Source organism: Nyctereutes procyonoides, unplaced genomic scaffold (genome assembly GCF_905146905.1).
Source record: "Nyctereutes procyonoides isolate TBG_1078 unplaced genomic scaffold, NYPRO_anot_genome, whole genome shotgun sequence".
NCBI lineage: Eukaryota > Metazoa > Chordata > Mammalia > Carnivora > Canidae > Nyctereutes > Nyctereutes procyonoides.
Genome location: NW_026575140.1, coordinates 26,270,604 through 26,294,729, shown reverse-complemented (window position 1 = coordinate 26,294,729; position 24,126 = coordinate 26,270,604). Strand labels below are relative to the sequence as shown.

The window sequence follows — 24,126 nt, the reverse complement described above, 5'->3', positions numbered from 1 at the left end:
AGAAGGGGGCCACTCAAGCCTCTCAGTAACTAAAAATGCTGTTGGCTCCGATCCAGGAGAGAACATAGTGTATGATTCCACTTATACAAAGTACAAAAACAGGCAAAGCTAAACTATGCAGTGAGCAGCTAGCATGATGGGTACCCAGGGGGTATAGTAATGAGGAGTGGGGACCCGGGGGCCCTGGGCAGAGGGCTGCTCATAAGCCGTTGCTTAGTCTGGGTACCGGCAAAAGGGTGCTGCTTCCGTTTGTGACCAAAAAACTGTACACTTATGGTTTGTACGCTTCCTTCGTGTATATTAAATGTCAATAAAAGTTTTGAAAAGCCTATCGGCTCCAACCATAACAACAAAAGTAAAATAAAATACGGGGAGAGAGGTCTCGCCCGACTTTGTTCCACTTGTGTGAAAGGTACAGAGTTGCAGGACCACGGGAAAGAACAATCACCCTGGAAGAGAAGCTGGGCTCTGGTTTTTGGGTCACTGTTTTCCCAGGTGGTTGGGAGGTGGGGGGCATTGTTGACTCATTTTCCTTGCTCCTCCTGCTGCTTCGTCCCCACCATGTGGGGCTGGAGGGGGGCCAAGGGCTGGAGATTGGGGCTGTTGCTTTGGTAATGCTTAAGAATTGGCTTCAAGTTATGATGGTAAAATAAACAAGCAGGAGCCTTGGGGAGCTCAAAACGGCCCAGCCCGTTGCTCCCAGACCCCCAGGTCGAAGCCCATGCACCAAACTGGCTCAGCTTACTGAAGTCTATAGCTCTCTCCAGAGAGGATGGAACATAGATTAGAGGCTGTGTGTGCCCCAGATGCAAGGGACCCATCCTCCATGCCAGATGTCCTGTCCCAATAGATTCTCCTAAAATTCTTGCTCACGAAGTCTGGCAATATAGTGACCAAGAACCTGAATCCAAGTCCTGGGAAAAACTTTCTCCATCCTGGAAGGTGGGCTATGCACAGAGGGAGTTCACTGAGCTAACATCACTGCTGTTAGCCGTGCTTGCTTTCAGAAGGCGAGGGCAAAGAAAACTGAGTTGTTTCTACAGGGTACATCCAGGAACCGGGAGCAGGGTAGTTGAGATTCACAGCAGCGGCCAAGAGGATGAGGAGGCTGGTCCAGGAAGTAGAACAGAGCTTTGCCCAAGATAAATTCTCGATGCCAATCCTTGCTCTCACCACCAAGGTCTCTGATTTGAAGATGTATAGCAAGTCCTTAGCTCCTCTGGGCCTGTTTCCCCTCTGTAAGCCATTATTTTTATAGATGGAGGCAGGAGAAAATGGGACTCCAGCCCTGGGAACAAATCCCTTCGACGCTCATCCCAGCAGACTCTCCCAATGCAGCTGTGGCAGATGTGCAGTGCGTATTCCAGGGTTTATGACTCGGCTGCCCTCAGGGAAGTGGAAACTGTTCGCCTTGCCCATTCCAAAAGCATCCAAATAATAAACCTCCACCGAAGTCTTGGCTCAGAAGGTCTGCTTGTCCTGCTGTGTGTGCAAGGGAGGAGAGAGCATACACACTTGGGCAGAGGTGGGGTGGGGACAGCTCCCTCTGGGCACCATTGAGCACTGGGTGGTGCTGGGAGGAGCCCTGAGTGGGTGACAACCAGCATTAGGTCACCGCTGTCCTCCCCCCCGGGGTGTGATGTGTCAGCAGGCAGCGATTGGCTTGCAAGCCATGATTCATGGCGGTGAGCGTTCCTCCGCCGGACCTCAACCCTCGGCCTGTTGCTGCCCTTCCCAGCGGCCTCCTTGTTTTCTCTCCCTCTGGTGCTGCCTTCTCAGGGCTCCAGCCTCAGGCAGCCGGCAGGGTGCAGGCCGAGACAGTGCACCACAGGGGCTGCGTGCCCCTGGGGACGCCGGAGATGCTCCTTCTGAAACTGGTCCTCTGCAGGGCCACAGGCAGCAGTGATGACTGTGGGCGTTCATTGAGCACCTACTATGTGCTGTGTCAAGTGCTTTCAGTGCTAACTGTCCTTTGAGGGGGTGTTTCTCTTTCGTGGGGTTGCCCCTAATGAATTACCGCAAACTGAACCCTTAAAATGACACAAATTAGTTCCCTCAGTTCAGGAGACCACAAGCAGGCGCATGTTCCCTCCGAAGGCTCTGGGGGAGAAGCCTTCCCAGCCTCCTCCATCTCCTGGGAGCTCCAGGTCTTCCTTGGCCTTTGGCCACACCATTCCACTCTGCTTTGCCTTCAGATGGCCTTCTCTCTGTGCATGGCTGACATCCTCTCCCCTTCTTACAAGGATACCAGTCATCAGATTTAGGATCCAGCCTAAATCCCTGGTGATGTCACGATCTTTAAATACAAAGACCCTATTACCTTTTTTTTTTTTTTTAACATTTACTTATTTGAAAGAGAGAGAAAGAGAGAAGCACCAGCAGCAGGGAGAAGCAGGAGAGGGAGGAGCAGACTTCCCGCTGAGCAGGGAGCCCCATGTGGGGTCGATCCCTGACTGCTTAATCAACTGTGCCACCTAGATGCCCCCAAATACCCTATTTCCAAATAAGATCACATTCTGGGAGTCTAGGTGGACATGAATTTGGGGATCTCCTTTTTACAGATGAGCAAACGGTACCAGCAGGGTAAAATGGTTATTCCTAAATCTCTTGGCTGGTAAATGGCAGAGTCAAGATTCAAACCCATTCCATATGATCCCATGACCCACTATCCTGTCTGTGCCAGAAGCCATCATCTGTGAGAATGCCCACCCTGCATATCCAAGCACAAGGGGGACCAGGTGGGAAATCTCAGCTTTTGCGAGCCAAGCATGGTCCCAAATTCCCATCATTCTCCAGCTTCAGCTGTGGACACATCCCCAGAAGGAGCTTATAAAATCACTTGCAGGTTCTGACCCAGTTGGCTGGGGGAGAGGGAAGAGCCACAATCTGCACTATAAACAAGCCCTGGACCCCATGTGACTTATACAGATGGGTCCAAGACCATGTCCTGAGAATCCCTGAAGCATCCATGGAGACCAGACCCTGACCTGGAGATCAGCCCATCTCCAGCACAAGGTAGGAGCGGAGTACAGCTCAGCCAAAGACTGGTCCCCTTGTCCATGCCAGACGCACCCAGTGCCAGGCCAGCGAGGACCAGAAGTCCTCTTCTGCTGAGCAACCCAAGGAGGGGTTTGGATTCAAACTCCCATTCCTAAAGGAGCCAATGCAGGCTCATTCTGGGACAGCCCCAAGGCAGCTCTGGGCTCTGCCCAAACCCCAGCATGGAGGATTTGGAAAGGCCCAGAGAGAGAGCCAAAACCCTCTTTCCCCTTTACAATCCAGTGCAAACAGCTCTTCCCCAGGACTAGCCCTCACTCATACTGGCGTCACATGCACACCCTCCGTGCCAAGCGATGATGGAAACCCAGCGCTCCATCTTCCTGTTGGGGTGGGGGGCCCAGCCTTGCACCCCGAGCAGCAGAGCTCCCTCCCACTGCCCAGAGCCCAGAGCCGCGAGGAAAACAGGTACAGCTGGTGAACAAGACGTCCTTGGCATCTCACTGGAGCTTGCTTTACCAGGTCTCATGAAAGTACATGAGCTCAGCTTCTGGACCAACCACTCAGTTCCCACGGCCCCTGCAGTGGGCAGTGGCCCTGCGGGCGACCGTGCCTAGAATTGCCGCCGGCTTTCAACCCACTGCAGGCCCCAAAATCTCTGAGGTTCAAAAAGGGAGAAAACAGGAAAAAAAGGAGTCTCCCCGGGGCAGGCCCTGTGGACTGAAGAAGCATCCCAGGATGCCTGGGGGTGGACACCGGCTGTGTTTTTCTTTTATTAAGGTGAGATTTACTTAACATAAAATTAACCATCGTAAAGTGAAGAACTCAGGGGCATTTGGGAGAGTGTTATTCACAGTGTTGTGCACTGTGTAACCATCACCTCAATTTACTTCCCAAACATTTCATCTCCCCTATAAGGAAACCCTCGGTTTCTTTGTGCCTTCTTCCCTGTCCCTAGTATCCACCAATCTTCAGCCTGTCTATATGGACTCACTGATTCTGGATACTTCCTATAAATGGAACCATCCTGGGCACCTGGGTGGCTCAGTGGTTGAGCGTCTGCCATCGGCTCAAGTTGTGATCCCGGGGTCCTGGGATCGAGTCCCACATCAGGCTCCCCACAGGGAGCTTCTCCCTCTGCCTGTGTCTCTACCTCTCTGTGTCTCTCATGAATAAAAAATAAAAAATAAAATAAATGGAACCATCCTGTATGTGACTGTATATGACCCGGCACCCCAATTCCCTTCTCCTGATCAGAGCACCTGCTTCTCATTTTAGGGAAGTCATCCTACCCCCGGCCCCTCAATCCATGGGACTGCCCCACTCCCTGCTTGCAGGTGGCAAGCAACCCAAGCTTTGCAAATTAGGCACCATGATTGGTTCAGGGACAGTTTCATGACTCCATCCCAGCTGATGAGAGGCCACAGGATGTACACTGAGGCAGGCGTCCTTCTCTGCATGGCTTGCTTGCTTAGTTGGCAGGACGGGAGCCTGGACTTGCCAGCATCCCTACGCAGGCAGTGTCCACCTGGCCCACCAGGTCACCTAGAGGAAGGTGGAGACAAAGGCTGACTTCCTGCCAACATGGTCTGAGCCCCTGGATTCAGTTCCTGAAGGCAGAGCTGTCCTAGGCCACCGCACTTTTGAAAGCTGATAACCACCGTTTGTGCTCAAGGTAGTTGACACTGGGTTTCTGTGACACACCAGCTCAAAAAATCCTGAACGATACACATGCCAGAGGTGACTCCATTTCACTCTCCTGTCTGCATCTCCCCATCCCTTGTGGAATAAAATACAGCTTCTTCACAGGGGGCACAAGGCCTTCCAGATCAGGCCCTTGGCCCCCGCCCCCTTCATGCTTGTACAATCCAGCTCTCATTTAATATGCCAGCCACACCGTACACACACACACACACACACACACACACACACACACACACACACTTTCTCTTGCCTTTGCATCCCTGCTCTTCCTGTCTCCTCTGCCCAGAATGTTTTCATTGCCCCCAGCCCGACCCTCAAATGCTTACTCATCCTTTATCACTCGGTTCAGGAATGACCTCCTCCAGAAAGCCTCCCCTGACTAAGCGCCGCACCCCTCCTCCAGCTGGAAGACAAGGCCCCAGCTCCCCACAACTCTGCTAGTGGTTCAGTCACAGCACCTGCCTGGGAGCTGTTTTTAATGACCTGTCCCTGCTTCCTCCTGCCCCCCAACATGGAAGGGTGGGGGAGTGGTCCTTCAAAGCCATGTCTGTGCCTGGCTCGCTGCTGACCAACACAAGGCTTGGCCCATGGCAAGCCCTCTAGTCATGAATGAACCAAATGCTGTGGAACATCGCTTTGAGAAAGTTTACTTTCCAAGTTTCTTCCAAAGAGATAGTTTTAATTTACACCAGCAGCCCTCATCCAGGCATGCATCAGCTCCCTTCTGTCCCATACTTAAGAGTGCAATTTCTAGTATTTCAGCCACTGTTCTTATTGCCTTGGCTGCGATCTCGGACTCTGGGGCCATGCCCTCCCTGAACCCCCCTGTTGCAGAGGTGAGGAGAGATGGGCTTGCTTGCCAGCAGTGGCTCACAGGGAGGCCCCTCTGGCACCCAGTGTTGATGGTGGGGCATACAGAGGTCTCCCCGCAGCCCAGATGATCCCGATCAGGCCTTTAGGCACCACCCAAAGCCTATCTAATGCTTCTGACAATGGCCACATACATGTTTTTAAATATGAGACCCCAAAGGCTGTCAGAGGAAGCCATCCATCGTCTGTCCCCCTCCTCCCTCACCGGGTGGTTCTGATTTGCAGACCGGCCAAGGCAGTGATGTCAGACCTCTGCCCGCCTCTTGCCAGCTGGCTCCGTGAGCTTTGATTCAGTGTCTGGGCCTCCGTGAGCAGAGAGGAGCTTAGAAGGTGACGTTGGCAGAGGTGGGACAAGGAGCCTCCCAGCACATTCTTTATTTCTGAGGCTTCCAGAAGAGACCATCTCCTCATGGATGCCAATGAAGGTGTGAACAGCAGGGTGGGGCCGAGCCGGATGACTCAGGGCTGCTATGGGAACTGCTGTCCAGAGAGCGCCTGAGCCAGGGGTTCACAGATGCCTTGACCTGAGTTCTCGGCGAGATTCTTTAAGGCTCCTGGGACACTCTCCTTCCCCTGCCAGTCCCTCCATTTACTTCTCAGGGAGCAGAAGTCGTCTCTGAACACTTGCTGCCTCCCAGGAGCTGCTGAGCTTCGGAGCCAATTTTCAGGTTTAACTTCCCAGGATTGGCTGCAGAGCTGGCCCCTAGAATTATAATAACCCGGTTCATCCGAGAACTTCATGAAGAAAAGTGGATTCTGTGAAGAAATGAAGAAAGTGGAAAGTCTATACTGGGGGAACCCACCGCTGGCTGATTGTCAACGGGTCCTGCCTTCTCTCTGGGGCTCAGCAGGACAGGGCCTGGCTGGCTGGAAGCCATGGCACCCAGAAAGCTGCTCACCCTCCAGCTGCCTCGGTTTCTTGGGCATCTGCATTTCCCAACCTGCCACATGCTGTCACGGGTACTACTCAGCAACCCTGCAAGTCCCCAGTCAGACCCAGCAGCCCCCAGCAAGAGTACCCAGCCCACTCTGAAAGTTTTTTGGCGATTAGCATGGAAGATTGCTTCTCAAGGACTCCTTTTTTCAAGAATAGTCTATTAATTTGGGGAGGGGGGGACGCCTGAGTGGTTCAGCAGTTGAGCGTCTGCCTTCAGCCCAGGGTGTGATCCTGAAGTCCCAGATCGAGTCCCACATCAGGCTCCTTGCATGGAGCCTACTTCTCCCTCTGCCTGTGTTTCTGCATCTGTGTGTCTCTCATGAAAAAAATAAATAAAATCTTTTAATCATAATTTGGGCAGAGGGGTGGTGTTTCATGCATTTGTTTCTCCACCAACATTCATCCAGAGCCTCATCGGAGCCAGGCTCTGTGCTGGGTAACGCGTGGGCCACAATACTGAAGGCAGTACTCACCCTGGGGCCAATGACATTAAGTTAAAAACAGTTAATCGCTAGGAGAGCACATTGATAAAGTGCTCTGGGACCTGAGAGAGAACAAGAGAGCCTGAGTCCCTCTGAGAGTCCCCTCCTTTGTTTAGTTTATGTAACAAGGGCTTACAGAACATTCTGTGCCAGGCATTGTTCTAAGAACAAATGCTAAACCATTTAATTATCTTAACAGCTTTATATGATACTAGGATTACCACATTTTATAGAAGCTGGGGAAGCAGGGGCACAGAGAGGTTGAGTAAGTTGCCGAAGGTCACATAGATGACTTAGCACAGAGGTGCTAAGTGGTAGAAAAAAACAACATTTCTACCCCAGTGGTCTGGCTCAGGTCCCTGTTCTTAGCCACCGTCAAGGCTGCTTCTGAGGATGGGATGCATCTCTCAGGACAGGTTCACACCAGCCACCAGGTCACTCAGAGAGCAAGTGACTTTCCCACTCAGTTACCAGGCACAGGAGCATCTCCGTATCTCAGGGCACCCTGCTCCTCCTGCCAGCTCCGAGGTCAGGGGTCAGGTGAGCCAGGGGGCTCCCAGGCCTGACAGTCCTCTGTCCTCCAGCCCTCAGGGGTGAACTCCAGGAGCCCTGTGGCTGGGTCCCTGCAGTGGAGCTACCTGAAGCAGGATTCCTGCTGCAGAAAACAAGGTTTTATGCCTGCCCTTGAATGACCTTTTTGTTCCTGAAGGGTGAAACAAAACAATGAAACCTGATTCTAGGTAAGTGGAGATTTCATTTTACCAGTGAGAGAATGGTGTGGCTCCTTCCCTGCCTGGAGCATGGATGACGTCAAAAACACCACCCCAGAGGGAATGTTCCCAGAGGCTGCACAAGGCCCGCGTCACCTGTCACCTCCGCCAGCCGACTTATGAGGGAGCTTCTCAGGGCAGAGCCTGGTCTGGGAGGTCACTTGCTCCCTCATGACAGCTGACTCTGCTCCCAGGGGGAAAAGGAGCTGGAGAAATTCTAGAAGCAGGAGATCACTTTCCAAACAGTCTCTGCCCTCAGAGGCAGCTTCTGGAGCAGGCCGGCCCCACCAGCCTGGAGCCCCAATTCCTGTCTTGTTCACTGCTAGGTGTCTCTGAAACACGGGATCACAAAGCCCCACCATTTTTGTGTAAATTTAAATTTGCAGGCCATGTGACCTCTGCCGCTTCCCTGGGCTCTGTCCCCACAGAACCTCAGCAGCCTGTTCATATGGAAGGAATGGACAAGGCTGTGTCTGAACAACACTGTATTAATGGATACTGAAATCTGAATTGTGTATCATGTTCAAATGTCACAAAACATTATTCTGCCTTTGATTATTTTTCTTCCCCAACCATTTAAAAAGGTAACAACCATTCTTTTTTTTTTTTTTTTTTTTTTTTTTTGGTGACAACATTCCTAAATCGCAGGCGGCAGTAACAGACACCAGGCGGGATTTGCCCCCCAACCCCCACCCCAGACCACTGTTGGGCGTCATGGTGACCACAATGCTTGGGATCAAAAGCAGGCATGAGGCTCCGGAGACCACTGACTGGGGTCTCCTGGACCTCACAAGGACCCCAGCTAACATCTGCACTTCTCAGTACATGCCGCTCTTATGAGTTCTTCTGGAACATTCTTCCTCCCTTTCCAACACTTGATTGTTTTTTTTTTTTTTTTAAGATTTTATTCATTTATTCATAGAGACACACAGAGAGAGAGGCAGAGACACAGGCAGAGGGAGAAGCAGGCTCCATGCAGGGAGCCCAAGGCGGGACTGGATCCCAGGTCTCCAGGGTCACACCCTGGGTTGCAGGCAGCGCTAAACCCCTGCGCCACTGGGGCTGCCCCACTTGATTGTTTTTTTAAGACTCAGATCAAGGGTTCCACTTCTAGGAAACCTCCCTCCATACCAAATCAGGTGTGGATACTCTTCTCTTTATTGCTCAGACCCCCCAAACTAGGCCCTGAGTATACTTACTTCATCAGTTTGTCATCAACCTGGAAGCTCCCCAGTGTGGGGTCCGGGCCTTTCGTCTCCTATCCCAGCAGTCTGCAGTGCGTGGAACAGAGTATATGCTCAATAAATGCTCGTGGGACTCATTTATCGCTGCTGCTGCTGCTGCTCCTCCTCCTCCTCCTCCTCCTCCTCTTCTCTGAGCCTCTAAGGTTAGCAGACCTGAAGGCTCAGGGCCAGAGAGGTCTTTTCTCCACCCACCCTGTCATCCTGTGTGAGCTCACCCCACATCGGGCTTTCAGGCCACCTATGTGGTAATAACTCCCAAAAGTCTATCTCTGCTCCTGACATTCCCCCTGGACCCCAGACCCAGACATCCTGCTTCCCACTCATATCTCTGTGGGGATGTGGGGCAGGCATCCCGACCTTCCGGGCCGCACACCTGCCCCCTTGCAGGCTTCCCCATCTCCCATCTCAGCGGACAAGCAGCATCAATTCTCTGACAACCCTGGAGTCCCCGTTTCCCCTCACAGCCTTGGTCTGACCCATCAGAAGCTCAGGCTGGCTCTGCTTCAAATACAGGCAGCGCCTTCATACCCAGCACGTCCCAGCCATCAGCCTCTCACCTGGATGAGTGCAGGGGCCTCTTACCCGGCTCCCTACCTCTGGGTCCTGCTCGTCCCCCCACTTCTCTTCACACAGTGGCCAGAGGGACCCTGTTGCAACAGAAGCTCCTGAGGACGGTCACACCTCAGCTCGGACCCTCTGGGGGCTCCCGTCTCACGCAGGGAGGCGCTGCTGACACACTCTGCTCCTTACCCCTCACCACAGGCCTGAGGGTAGGACCTGAGACACAAAAGCACGAAGAGGTTAAGTTGCTGGCCCAAGGTCACACAGTAGTGATAAAGCTCAATACCTTAAGGGGGCCTTCCTGACCACACCCCTCCCTCCCTGGGGTCCGCTCCTCCCTTAGCCCCAGGCACACTAGTCCCCTGTTTAGTTTTTTCTTTCTTTTAAATTTTATTTGTTTTTGAATAAGTAATGCAGGCATTTGGAATTTAAAATGTACACAAAGGCAATACAATAAGTCTCTCTCCAACCCCGGTCCACAGCCACTCTTTTCTTCCAGAGGTAAGCTTCTAGTGTTCATTTTATTTTTTTAAGATTTTATTTATTTATTTGAGAGAAAGAGCACAAGGGATGGAGAGGGTCAGAGGGAGAGGGAGAAGCAGGCTCCCCACTGAGCAGGGAGCTCAACAAGCAGGGCTTGATCCCAGGACCCAGGAACCCAGTCATGACCTGAGCTGAAGGCAGACACTTAACTGACTGAGCCACCCAGGCGCCCCTAGAGTTCGTTTTATTTTTTTATTTTTTTTAAAGACTTTATTTATTTATTCATGAGAATATACAGAGAGGAGAGAGAGAGGCAGAGACACAGGCAGAGGGAGAAGCAGGCTCCATGCACCGGGAGCCCGACGTGGGATTCGATCCCGGGTCTCCAGGATCGTGCCCTGGGCCAAAGGCAGGTGCCAAACCGCTGCGCCACCCAGGGATCCCTAGAGTTCATTTTAAAACAAATAAATATATGTCTCTAGCAAGTTTGTAACGCACTGTTCTCCACTTTGGTTTGCTAAGTGTATCTCTGTATCTTTCCTCTCCTGGCTTCTCAAACACACCAAGCACACTGTACCTCAGGACCTTTGCAAACCGTTCACCTGCCTAGAGTGTACTTCTGCTGGATGTCTCAGCTCAGAGGTCACCTTTCCAGAGAGGCCTGCCCCGGCACACTGAGGAAAGAACAGCGACCACCCCCGATTCCCCTTTCTGCCTTTCCTTCTCAATGGTCTTCTCGCTTTCTGTTCAGGGGCTCCTGTTGTTCACAGTGTGTCCGCAGGGCCTAAACCAGTGCTTGGTATCTAGTGGTGGCTCCATAAATCCTGGGGAGCAGGTAGTCACTCCCAACAGAGCAGATCCCAGGACTTCAGTCTTGTAAAATGTTAGCAACCTATATAAATGATTGCAGGAAGGAGCAAACAAGTGAATGCATGAATGATAAGTATCAAACTTAACGCCAAGAGCCGTGGTTCTCACCCTTTGGTGCTCAACAATCCCCTGGGACCTTCTGAAAATGAGATGGCCTAGACCCCATCCTAGGTCAACTGGAAGTAGAATCTCTAGGGAGTGCAGTCTGAGCATCTTTGAAAATCTCTGCCTCCCACTCCACCTAATTTGGATGCACGACAAGGATCCAGAACAGCTGGTTGCAGACCGACCACCTCTGGAGCTCCCGATCCAACAGATAAAAGGAGTGTCCTCTGTTTGATCTTCCTTCCTGTTTCACATGCCTGGTAGCACCAGGTAGCAACCATGAGAGGCAGCAGAGTGGCCTTGCCAGGAGCTGGCTTTGAAGGGAGGGCACAGAGTCCACAGCCTCGCTGCTCAGTGTGGCCCACGGACCAGCCACATCAGGTCACCTAGTAGCCTGTGGGAAACACGACATCTCAGGCCCTGCTCCATAAAAGTCTGCACCTTGTCCATTCCTTCAGCAGTTCCTGGGCATATTCAAGCCCCCACAGTGCTGTGCCAGCACATGTCACAGGCGCATGGCCATCCCACCAGGTCCCCGCGTCCCGCGCGCATGCGCACACACACACACACACACACACACACACACACACACACCTGAAGTGCCTCACTTTCCTCCCTAGAAAACAGAGAAGATGATCCAAATGTTTCTGCTTCAACTAGTAGCAGTGAGGGAGTAGATCGAGGCAGCAAGGGGCAGGGCACTTCATCATCAGCCAGAGGCGATGAGGCTCTGTGACCCCAAGGGCAAGAAATCAGAGAAGTCAAGGACACTGGGCTGGAAAGAACCAGCAAATGTCTGCTCAGCTGGGACCAGAGGCCGGAAGCCCAGTGGTCATTACCAGGTCTTCGGGGAGCACCCCCTGCCCTGGCCTGTCAGCCGCCCCGGGCTCCATCAGCCCATGCCACCCACCCGCCCGGCTTTGAGCTGTCCTCTGAGCCGGGTCAATGGGCCGCCCGTGCACAGCCCCAGGAGCCCGGCTGCATGTTCCCAGACAAACCCCGGAGATCCGAGATGGGCTGGGAGCTGGAGCTCAGGCGTGGGGAGGCGGCGGCTCCCTGCAGAGCACTTCCTAAGACTTTGATCTTGTAAAATGTTAGCCATCAAGCCAGGGAACATGTCGGAGCCCCTGGGATGCTGCTATTCTCTCACTCGGGCTTTGTGCCCAGAAACGGTCTTCATGCTCAGCCGGTCACCTCCTCTCCGTGACATCACAGCAGCGCTCCTCCCAGACTCGCCCGAACCTCTCCTCCCATCTGGGCCTTTAACACCTGCCAGGCGCCCCGGCTCCCCAAAACAGCCACCGGCCATGCCACTCCCCTCGCTCCCCAAGCCAGGCCCTCCAGCCTCTTCACCTTTACCGCCCTCTCTCCAAATTCCCTCCAAAGCCGCCCCTGAGCTCGGTGTGTGAAGACCCAGAAGAAAATCCCCCAGATAAGAAACATCCTCTTATCTCCAAAGGTGTTATTTTTGTGCAAGTACTTCTCCTGGGCCTGATTGCAGACACGGTTTTGGCCAGATTGAGCATATTTGTGATACTCGAAGGCTTCTGCTGTCTCTGAGAGCTCCTGGCCCACCCTTCTGCCCTCCCCAGATGCTCTGCATCAAGCCGCGAGGGGAAACTTCTTCAGCTTGTGATCTCTCTGATTCTACCTAAAGCACCCTAGGAGCAGAGTGTGGAGCTCGCGGAGGTGATCCTGGAGCCCTGGGCCCATCCCCACCACCCCCACTGTCAGTCACCTGGGCAGCCCAGGGCCCCTGGAAGTGTCGGTTTGGAGCATCTCTGGTGGGCCAGGGAATGGCAGGGGGCTTTGCCACATTATTTCATCTGAAACCACCATCCTAGAAGGCCTCATGACCACCATCACAGGGAGGACACACTTGATTTGGGCAGGTTTAGGTAACCAAACACAGCTGTATGATCAGGAAGTAAGGGCTGGGATTTGAACCCAAGACCTTTACCTTTCCCCTGGAAGCTTCAATTCCTCGATGTTCACATCTGACCATCACAGGACCTAAAGGTGCTGGTCCTTCTGGTAACAAGGAAATTATATTCTACCCACGGCTGCCTCCAACTGGAAAGATGGAGCTGCTGTTTACAGGGGTCAGGAAGTCTGTGGGGGGAGCAGGTTTGATGGGAGGGTGACAGTGGTTTTGCAGAAGTTAGGGCTGGGCTCCCTACTGGGTATCCCAGCAGGGCTTTGAGACAGATGGATATGGGAGTCTGGAGTCTGTGAACAGAAGGGCCAGCCCCAATCGGCAAGATAGGGCCCCAGAAAGGTCCTCAGTGACCTGGTCAAGAGTGAATTTGACGGCATGGGGAGCACAGGTGGCTGCCTAGAACAGGTTTCAGATCCTGCTTCTTACCACGGTTCTAATATAAATCCTCAGATGCTCCCACTTCCCTGGCTGAAAGATGGCCCCTCCGTTTCTATCTTCCTCTCTCACCATTTAACGATTCTGAAATGTGTGGTTCACTGGTCTACAGCAGATGCTCAACACTGTCAATCATCGCCACCATCTACCTCCACAACGTCTCCATCCCTCCCCCGAAACACCCCATACCCATGAGCTGTCACTCCCCATTGCCACTCTCCCTGGCCCCTGGCGACCACTGATCTACTTTCCATCCCCACCGTCTCACCTGACCAGGACATTTCAGATCAATTTCTGTGTCTGGTATGGTCACATGACACAGTATTTTCTTTTTTTTTTTTTAAGATCTTATTTATTTTATTCTTGAGAAACACAGAGAGAGAGAGAGAGAGAGGCAGAGACATAGGCAGAGGGAGAAGCAGGCTCCATGCAGGGAGCTCGATGTGGGACTCGATGCCAGGACTCCAGGATCACGCCCTGAGCCAAAGGCAGATGCTTAACCGCTGAGCCACCCAGGCGTCCCCACACAGTATTTTCAATGTTCTCTCACATATCCACACTTCATTCCTTCCTATTGCCAAGTGGTATTCTGTTCTATGGATGTGCCACATATTGTTTATCTATTCCCTTGTTGATGGACATTTGGGTTTTTCTAAGTTTTCAACTACCATGAATGATGCTTCGACGAATATTTGTGTGCAAGCTTTTGCACAGACATACAGTTTCAATTCTCTTCAGTATTTACCTAGAAGTGGAATTGCTGGGTCATAGGGGTGACTAGATGTTTAACGCTTTGAGGAACTGGGAAGCTGTATTCCATAGCGGCTGCACCATTTTACAATCCCCCAGCTGTGTGAGGGTGGTCAGACCTGTCTGAACTATAATTGCTTATCACCCTGATCTAATTCCTTGTGTGTGCACATGTGTGTGGACTGGGGGATGCAATCCACTTTGGTGGACCCCGATTCTTTAGACTCTAACTTTGGAGAAGCCTATCTCATTGCAGGCTACAGAGTATGATGGCAGGCTGCAACTCTCATGTTCTGGACTGAACTCACTCAGGGACAGGGCAAGAGGTGCCAGGAGCCCCTGTAATGGTCTCACTTCCAGGGTGGGAGAGAAAGAGGCCTGGTTGCTCATCAAAACCACAAGGGAATATCCAGAATAGAGAAATCTAGAAACATAAAGTAGACCGGTGGTTACTTAGAACTGGGGGCAGGGCATAGGAGTTTAGGCAGGGTGATAGCTAAAGGTTTCACAGTTTCCTTTTAAAGTGTCAAAAAAAATTCTCACATTGACAGAGGTGATAGTTTCATGTATCTGCCTATACTAAAAACAAATGAATTGTACGTTTTAAATGGGTGACTTTATGATATGTGAATTATATCCCTAAAATAATTACTAAAAAATAAATAAAAACAAAAACAAAACACACACAGGGAGAGTGGAGAAAGTTGGGGATAGAAACCAAAGGATTAAATAAAGTACTCTGAAGCGACCCTGGGATAGCCCTTCTTGCTTGCACATTCCTGCAGTCGTGACCTTGGCCTTGACCTTATGCACATCTTTTGGGTTTGTGCATCAACCTCCTCCCCCCACCCCAGGAGTCTGAAATCTCTGCAGATCTCAGAGGGGGTGGAGAAAGGAGGGCGGGGAAGGATGGGGTGGCGCTTGGGTAGGTTACTGTGGTCTTGGCCGCCCCCTGGTGGGCACAGGGGACTGAGGCACATAGGGGGGCATCTGGACGGACCCGCCAGGGTACCTCTGGGTGTGACTGAGTCCCTTTGCACCCAGAGAAGCCCTTATGTGACTCCTCTTTTTTATTTTTAAAACCTTTTAAAAAAAATAAAATAAAACCTTTTTTTTTATTATGGGTCGTTTATATGGAGAATTGCAAACATATTTTTAAAAATAGAGAAAGAGGGGCGCCTGGGTGGCTCAGTGGTTGAGCATCTGCCTTCAGCTCAGGGCATGATCCCGGGGTCCTAGGATCGAGTTCCACATGGGGCTCCCCAGAGGGAGCCTGCTTCTCCCTCTGCCGGTGTCTCTGCTTCTCTTTCTGTCTCTCATGAATAAATAAATAAAATATTTTTTAAAAATAGAGAAATAGTCTAATGAACACCTCTGCATAAGCGCCCTCCTCAACAATTACCATGTGGCCAATCTCATTCTCATTTCATCTTGACCCCCATCCAATCTCTCCAACTGTATTATTGTTATTTTTTAAGATTTTTATTTATTTGTTCACGAGAGACAGACAGGTCATGATCTCAGGGTCCTGGATTGGAGCCCTGCGTGAGGCTCTATGCTCAAGGGGGAGTCTGATTCTCCTTCTCCCTCTGCTCCTCTATCCCCTTTCCCCATGCTTGTGCTCTCTCAATGGCTGAAATCAGATGCTTCACCCACTGAGCCACCCAGGCACCCCACTACAAAGGTTTTACTGACCCTTTCTCTCCCAGTTTCCCCAGATCTCTGTGGTTCTAATTCTTCTATCACAGAAAACCAATTTTCTTTAAACAGAAATGCATCTGAGACACTATCAGAAAAATTTTAAATTACACAGTTGACCACTATCAAATCACCTGAACCTAAAATTTCTCAAGGTCCTGAGATTCCTAAGCCTGTGAAGAATAACTCCGTGTAGACAGTGGTACAAAATGCAAAGATCCAGGAGAGTCTAGGTTTGAGCAGATGAGGCCCTCGCTCAGCTCGCTGGCTCGGCCAGCCTACACTGGGAGCCCTTGACGGCTCTCCCTTAGCCATCTCTCTTCCCTGAGCTCAGACACTCACTCTCCTTCCAGAGGAACCTGCCAGTCTTATCCTGGAGTGCCCCACACAACCTCTGTGTTGGCTGCATCATGGCTTCCAAAACAAGAGCGATGACATTAAATGTTGTAACTAACTTAGGTGTCACTTTGGGCCAACTGTGCCCTTTCAAGTTCAGATAAACATGGCTAACATGCCCTGATTTCACAACTCACTCAGGTCTAGACGAAAACCCAAACACAGATACATGCCATCTTCCAGTTTTCCATGCCCAGGGGTCCCCCGTCCCCCCAACCGCTTCACTCTCCCAGCTAGGGGTGTTGCCCCATTGGCTTCCAATCAGTTCACCAGTTTACTCCAGAATCCAGTCACACTTAGGCTGTTCTGAGATTAATACCATCACCAAAATCAAAGACCTAAGTTGGGGTAGGGACAGGGACAGGGAGATGGGGGTCTTTCAACAGACAACTCTAGGGTTGCTATTTTGCTGGGTGAGGACCAGGGCACATTGACATGAAAGACATCATCGGCTATCTGAAGACAGCACTAGAAAATAATCCAGAAAGATGTTATTTGTAAATATTTTATCCTCACAAATTGCTTGTCTAATACAGTGGGGTTTTTTTTAATGGAATCTAGAATTTTCCCCTAATGGCCAATCAATTATTTTGCCAATATTACCACTTCCTCTTAATTTCTTCCTTTCGTGAATTAAACAGTAGTACCATCAACTTGGGAATTTGAAACATATACTTCTTCACATTTTTTCATTTTTATTGTTTTAAAGATTTTATTTATTTATTTATTTATTTATTTATTTATTTATTTATTTATTCATGAGAGACACACAGAGAGAGGCAGAGACATAGGCAGAGGGAGAAGCAGGCTCCCTGTGAGCAGCCTGATGTAAGACTTGATTCCAGGACCCTGGGTCACAACCCCAGCTGAAGGCAGACACTCAACCACTGAGCCTCCCAGGTGCCCCTTCACATTTGTTTAAATACTTACTTAGGGTTGCTGGAGATGGGAATGGGTAAAGCCCTGCCCCTCTCTCTCTTTGCCATCACCCATCCCAAGTCTTGGCACTTTGGCCTCACTCAAAAACCACGTGGCAGCGCCCTCCTCTGGACTTTCTGCCCCTTGAGGGGGGGTCCCAAGGGAGGACCTCTTTCTATATCCAGCCCTTGCCACTGATTTTATGGGGTGGGTTCCCCTGGGCTGGTGCGGGCTTTCCAGAGGGGAGAGGGTTGGCCCCTCTCCTCTGGGGATGTGTCCTGGAAGGTCCTGAGGGGCGTCCGGTGAGGGAGGAGGGGCGGGGACGGGGGCGGCCCGGAGAGAAAGAGGAGTGGTCTCCATCCCAGGAAAGGTTGGTTATGGGTGGATGAAGGAGTTTGGAGCACAGTCCTGCATACTGACCCCCAAGCGTCCACCAGCCTGTCCTGAGGATGGTGGCCCAAGACCTGAGAGAGAGAAATCTGGAAGAAAACTCGGCGTGACCACCTTTGGGAACGCTTGAGGAGTAGGGCTCACCCCTGGCAAAGCCTCCGCCGAGGAAGCCGCAGGTGCAGGCGTGGTCCTGCGGCAGGTGCAGGCGTGGTCCTGCCCCAGGCAGCCGGCCAGAGCGGCCGCTCCCCGCTGCGGCCACCAGGGGGCGGAGTGGCGCCCACGGGAACCGCAGGGAACCTGCAAGGCCTCGGGGACCACAACTAGCTGTCCACACTAGGAGCCATCCACCCTGCCACCTCCGTGATCTTCACCGGCGCCGGCCAGAGTCGTAATAACTACCCCATTTCACAGGTGGGCACTGACTTGCCCAGTTTCCCAGGTTTACAATCACCACCAGCCCCCTTCCCCGTGATTGTCCCCTGCAGGGTGATGAGGTAGGGGACAATGTAGACAATGTAGACATGAGGCTGACCCGGGCAGGCCTGGATGAGGGACAACTGCCGTCCTTGCCTCCTTAGGCAGCCTCTCCCAGAGGCTCTTCCGCGAGCCCCATCCTCCCTTCTACTCCCCAGCTCAGAGGGCTGATGCGGGGGGGCTCAGGAAAGGGGTTTGGCTGAGTGAGTAATTTATTTTAATAGACTTTATTTTTAGAGCAGTTTTAGGTTCACAGCAAAACTGAGCAGAAGGTACAGAGAGTTCCCATATACTCCTGCCCCCACATGTGCACAGCCTCCCCCACGATCAGCATCCCCCACCAGAGCGGTGCCTTTCTTACAATGAACTCACATTGACACATCGCCCAAAGTTCGTAGTTCACTCTGGGATTCACTCTCAATGTTGTACATCCTAAGGGTTTTGGCCAATATATAATGACATACATCTACCATTGTAGTATCTTACGGAGTAGTTCCACTGCATAAAAATTCCCTCCTATTTGATGCTCCCTCCCTCCCCCTAACACCTGGCAACCACTGATCCATTTACTGTCTCCACAGTTTTGCTTTTTCCAGAATGTCCCACAATTGGTATCATACAGCACGTAGGCTTTTCAGATTGGCTCCTTTCACTTAGTTATATGCATTTAAGTCTCCTCTGTGTCTTTTCAGGGCTTGATCTCTCATTTCTTTTTAACCCTGAGAATATCCCATTGTCTAAATGTCTAAAATTTATTTTTCCATTCACCTACTGAAGGACATCTTGGTAGCTCCCAAGGTTTGGCAATTATGAATAGAGGTGCCATGAACATTTGTGTGTAGGTTTCTGTGAGACATTGTGTGGGCAAGGAGTGCAATTGCTGGGTCACTTGGTAAGAATATGTTTAGTATCGTAAGAAACTGCCAACCTGTTTTCCTTTTCTTTTCTTTTCTTTTTTTTTTTTAGATTTATTTATTTATTCATGAGAGACACACACACAGAGAGGCAGAGACATAGGCAGAGGGAGAAGCAGGCTCCCCCACAAGAAGCCTGATGTGGGACCCAGCCCCAGACCCCAGGATCACGCCCTGAGCCGAAGGTAGATGCTCAACCACTGAGCCACCCAGGCGTCCCTACATTCATTGGTTTTTGACTGTTGAACCAGCCTTGTACTGGGGATAAATGCCACTTGATCATGAGTGAATAATTTCATGTACCTGCCCTGTGACAGGTTATGGGTCCCATACGCCCTATGCCACTCCCACCCACTCCATTGAAATTGACCCAGGAGAATGTGATGCTTTTCCTGACTCACTTCAAATTTGGAGAACTCCCTCTTTCCCTCAGTGGGACTGTTTCCATCATTTCAGCACAGGTAGATGAGGCCGGAAGCCCACAATCTCAACACTTTCCTCCTTTCTCCTTTGCTATCTCAGGGCTCTACCCTCAGGCTCTGCCCCCTTGAAATGGGGGGTCGCCCTAAACCTTATGCAACAGAAAAAGAGCAAGTCTGGATCACCCTTCTGCTGACTCTACTCCCCTAAATGGTGAACCCAGGATTGGTGGCAGAGCCCCCAGACCCACACAATGTCTCCAGCTGCCTTTTCAGCCTTGCTTCCTCTTACCTCCTTACTCCAACTTTCAGCCTCTAAAAATCTGGCTACAACAAATCAACAGGTGATGATGCATTCACCCTGCAAAGATGTATTGAGAGCCCCTTTGTGTGAGACCTTAACCCAGTTCTGAGATACAAGGCAAATAGACCCAGTCCCTGTCCTCAGGAGCAGACAGTGCAAGGGGACAGAGATGCAAGTAAATAAACCACTGTAACACTGGGGGGATGGGTGCCAGAGCAGGGGCGTCACAGGAGCCTTGGATAGTTCTGCAGTCTCCAGCTTCTCTGCTCCCTCCTTTCTACACTCCTTTTTTTTTTTTTAAGATTTTATTAATTTATGCATGAGAGACAGACAGAGAGAGAGAGAGAGACAGGCAGAGGGAGAAGCAGGCTCCATGCAGGGAGCCTGACGTGGGACTCGATCCCGGGTTTCCAGGATCCCACCCTGGGCTGAAGGCAGCTCTAAAATGCTGAGTCACCCGGGTTGCCCTCTACACTCCTTTTTTAAATGTTCTTCCTGGATTCTTACCCCTGCAAACTTTTATTCATCCTGCAAAGCCCAGCTCAAATGTCCCCTCTTCCAGGAAACCTTTGTTAGCTGTCCGTTCTGCCCCAGCAGAACTAATTGCCCCTTTGTCTTTGCTTTTGTAGCACTTGGTGCAAGCTTCAGGCCTCACCTCCAGGGTACACTATGCTAGATGGTCCCAACCCCAAGTACAACTCCCTGGGATAGTGTAGTACCAATCCCCAGTGTCTCTATGTGGCCACCATGTCACTTTCCCACGGTCCTCTGTCTTTCTGCAGTAAACACTTCAGTCACCAGTCTTCTCCCAGAACCGGCCTATCATCATTAAGATCACAGACTCCTATGGAACTGGAGGGTATTATGCTGAGTGAAATAAGTCAGTTGGAGAAGGACAACTATTATACGGTTTCACTCATACGTGGAAAATAAGCAATAGTGAAAGAGATTATAGGGGAAAGGAGGGAAACTGAGTGAGGAAAAATTAGAGAGGGAGACAAACCTTGAGAGACTCCTAACTCTGGGAAACAAAGGGTTGTGGAAAGGGAGGTGCATGGAGGGATGGGGTAACTGGGTGATGGGCACTAAGGAGGGTACTTGAAGGGATGAGCACTGAGTGTATTACTATATGTTGGCAAATTGAATTTAAATAAACATTTTTTAGAAGAGAGAGAGATCAGAGACTCCTGAAAGCAGGCAATGGCCCTGGGGCACTTTGGGGGCTAAACAGGATCACCCAGTATGGGTGGGCAGGTTATGCACAGCACACATCAAAGACAGTGCTGTTCACATCATGAACATGCTGGACATCCTAGATTTATATGTTTATTGCATCAATTTCCTGACAATCAGGGGTCTAGAGGAAGGGATGCCTTTTGCTAATTCTCATAGGGTAATGGCCCTGGGCCTGAGGTAGCTGAGACTGGAGAGAGCCAGCTGCCTTGCTCATGGAACCCCACTGAGGACACTGGGCTGGCAAAGATGAGAGAAGAGGGTGGGAGGGGAGAGCCTGCTGCAGAGGCAGATGCAGCCCCACTGTTCCCTTCACTCTATACTTACTGTTCCTGGGGGTGCCTGCTAGGCCAGGTGCAAGTGGCTACTGATTAACAGAGGCTTCTAGGCAGCTGGGTGTGGCTTTTGCAATGAACTGTGGGCACGTCAACTTTTCCAAGCCAGATATGGGTAAAGAGGCATCTAGCATAGAGGTGAAGAGCAAGACTTGTGGAGTGTGGCTGGCCGTGGGTTTGGACCTCGGACAAGTTGGTGATTTCTCAGTTTCCACATCCGTGGGATGCAGGGTAGCAAACGCACCCACCCCATGGGCCTGTTGTAGCAACGAAATAGGAGTTTGCATGTAGGGGCACCTGGGTGGCTCAGCAGTTGAGCATCTGCCTTCAGCTCAGGGAGTGGTCCCAGGTCCAGGGATTGAGTGCCACATTGGGCTGCCTGAGAGGAGCCTGCTTCTCCCTCTGCCTATGTCTTTGTCTTTCTCTCTGTGTCTCTCATGAATAAATAAATAAAATATTTTTTAAAAAAAGAAGTGTGCATGCATGTAAATCGCTTAGCTAGCTCAGTGAGCCTCAATCACCTGTGACCCTTAGCGACTGAAACTGGTGGACCAGCAGGACCAGGGCAGATGCCACCTTCAGGCCCAGGAGACACTACACCTTGATACTTGTTGGAGCTCACAAGAATATTTTAACTACTTTATAAAATCAGGGGGAAGAAAAGGATTATGTTACTAATAAATACATAATAACAAATCCAGCCTGAATGATGTTTGTCTGTGTACTGACCTGGTACTAAAATATAACTTTTAATGATCTCTTTGTGGGAAAAAGACCCGCGAAAGCAAAAGCACCCATGGCCCATGGAAGTCATTACACTTCCCTGAGGCATTCAGTGCACATTCTGGAGGCCCTCTCCCTGGGAACTTCAGTCTACTTGGTAAATAACACTGAAGCTCTTAGATGTCCCTCTCTGAGAAGGACACAATCCAGGAAAAATTCTAAGCAGATGCTCTTGGGAACCAGGATGGGATTCCTGCCCAGGGGACAAGTGGAAGACAAAGGATACATTTGAACCTTTGAGGCCTTGACAGTGAGTGGTGAGCAAGTATTGATCTAGTGATTTGATTCTGGGTTTACCTGACTCTGCTCACATTCAGATCCTCTCTAGAAAAAGAAAAAAGAAAAGACAAAACTTGGCACAGTTTCAAACAAACAAGCCAGTCCTATCCAGGAGTGCGGTGGCAGGCAGGTCTTGCGCAGGATGGCTTTGCACCTCAGCCTGGAGCAGCCAGTGCCCACAGTCTGTCCCACCAGGCCCAGCCCGCCCCTCTGGCGTCAGCTAGCAGCTGTGGGCCGCAAGGGGAGGAGGGAGCTCTGACCACTGACTTTCATGCGTGCGCTCATTCTGGCCTGACAGTCAGACAAGTTCCTGGCCAGCGTGGGAAAGGTCACAGAGCTAAAGTTACTTGCCTTGAATGGGTGTCCCTGCAAGCCCTGCGGCCCAGGACCTGCACTTGTTTACTCTATTTTTAAATGTTTTTTAATAACCAATATGGCTTTCTTCCAGGTGCAAGGATGAGAGATGAAGGATGCATGTACCTGGACAGGCTTCTAAGAGCCATCTGTCCTCAGAAGCTGGGAACTCTGTGCAGGGACAAACATCTCCATCCACAGAGCAGAGTCTCATGATCCCACTCCCTCCCTGTGCACACTGTCCCTTGTGACTGGGCCCTGTCTTGCCCTGCCAAGCCTTCAGTATCTTGTAGTCACTCCTGCTTACACGCAGCAGGACAAATACATGGGCCAACGAGCATCTCGCCTTCTGGGCAAGACTCAGTGTTGCACTCGTACAAGGAGAGAATGGTGTCCAGGGCTCCAACCTCTCATTCCTTGCTGGACTGATCATTTTTCTCCTAGAGGTTTTCAACCTCAGAGGCTGGCAGGGGCAGGAGGAGCTACTGAAGGAGAGGTCCTTTAGGGCAGGGCAGCAGGAGACTCCCAGGGTCATTTCTAGGCCTGGCACTTAAGGCTTGGGCTTAACCCTTTAACCTCCCCCCCCTCCACGGCCCCTCAGGTCCCTGCAGGGCTCATTGGTGCAAGGAACCTCAGATCTCAGGGACAGGCCAGGCAGAGGTTGTATATGGGTTTGATTCGCAGGGCCTGAGTACTATGTAGCCAAGGATGGGAGCCCTGGGGGAGCTGATCACACCGCAGGTCCTGATCCAGCCATGGCCAGGCCACTCAACCTGCCTGCACCTCCCTCTCACCATGGCCAAATAGGAATATACTAGCATCCACCACGCAGATTATTCCAAGGATTAGATGGTGTAAGTAGGTTAATGCTTAACCTACATAGCTCCTGGCATGTGGTAAATGCTGTTTTGTTTTAAAATAAATACATCATATATCAGTTACAGGTACAAGGACCATATTGATTTCCTGTGACCGCTGTAACAAATGACCACCAACTGAGTGGCTTAAAACAACAGAAATGAATTCTCTCACAGTTACAGAGGCTGGAAGTCAGAAACCAAGTATCCACAGGACGTTGCTCCCTCTGGAGGGTCTATGGCAGAGACTTCTCATCCTCCAGCTCCTGGCAGCTCCTGGTGATCCTTCACTTCTGGCCGGGCCACCCCAACCTCTTCCTCCTCTTCACGTGGCCTTCTGCACTATTGTGCAAATGTCTCTTCTTTTACAAGGGCACCAGTCATTGGAGGTAGGGCCCACCCGGATGATCCAGGGTGATCTCATCTAGAGAGCCTTAATTACACCCACAAAGATCCTTTTCCCAGCTTAGGTCATGTTCACAGGTTGTGAAAGCCCGTACTTTGGAGAGCCACTATTCAACTCAGCACAAGGCCTAACGCCCAGGAGAATTAATGGTGAAAGGGAAGCTAAAATCTTCAACATCCGCTGGTGATTGGATGCCCGGGTGGCTCAGTGGTTAAGCGT

General features: G+C 51.1%; 1 long non-coding RNA gene across 1 annotated transcript; it reads right to left on the bottom strand.

The window, feature by feature from the left end:
• Positions 1-5,842: 5,842 nt before the first annotated feature.
• On the bottom strand, positions 5,843-23,746 carry LOC129497544 (uncharacterized). Its single transcript, XR_008661959.1, has 4 exons — positions 23,677-23,746; positions 9,562-9,781; positions 8,960-9,031; positions 5,843-6,327 (listed from the first exon to the last, which is right to left on the bottom strand). It is a non-coding gene; the product is annotated as an uncharacterized LOC129497544 (long non-coding RNA).
• Between the last annotated feature and the right edge of the window lie 380 nt (positions 23,747-24,126).